Source organism: Giraffa tippelskirchi, chromosome 14 (genome assembly GCF_054371585.1).
Source record: "Giraffa tippelskirchi isolate mGirTip1 chromosome 14, T2T-mGirTip1v1.2.pri, whole genome shotgun sequence".
NCBI classification, from domain to species: domain Eukaryota; kingdom Metazoa; phylum Chordata; class Mammalia; order Artiodactyla; family Giraffidae; genus Giraffa; species Giraffa tippelskirchi.
The window spans coordinates 12,235,001-12,235,597 of NC_137288.1; positions in this window are offsets into that span (position 1 = coordinate 12,235,001).

The following is a 597-nucleotide window of genomic DNA, read 5'->3' on the forward strand; positions in this document are numbered from 1 at the left end:
GGGTTCTATCCCCTCCCCCCCTTCCCTAACTCCCCCCCTTCCCTAACCCTGTCGACGAGCTGCGGGTGCCCGCGGGTCCACCTGTCGGCCGGGCCTCTCGCACTCGCGAACTATGGCGCCCAGCCGCCGGCGCGCGCGCGTCGCCCGCCTGGCAGGGAGTCTGCCCCTCCCCCCCCTTCCCTAACTCGGCCGCAGAGCCGCCAGGAGCCGCGGGTCGACGAGCCCGACGGGGCTCTATCCCCTCCCCCCCTTCCCTAACCCTGTCGACGAGCTGCGGGTGCCCGCGGGTCCACCTGCGGGCAGGGCCTCTCCCACTCGCGACCTCGCCCGCCGAGCCGGCAGCGCGCGCCCGTCGCCCGGCTGTCAGGCTGTCTGCCCCTCCCCCCCTCCTCCCCTAACTCGGCCGCAGAGCCGCTTGGAGCCGCGGGTCGACGAGCCCGACGGGGTTCTAGCCCCTCTCCCCCTTCCCTAACTCCCCCCCTTCCCTAACCCTGTCGACGAGCTGCGGGTGCCCGCGGGTCCACCTGCGGGCAGGGCCCCTCCCACTCGCGACCTCGCCCGCCGAGACGGCAGCGCGCGCCCGTCGCCCGGCTGTCA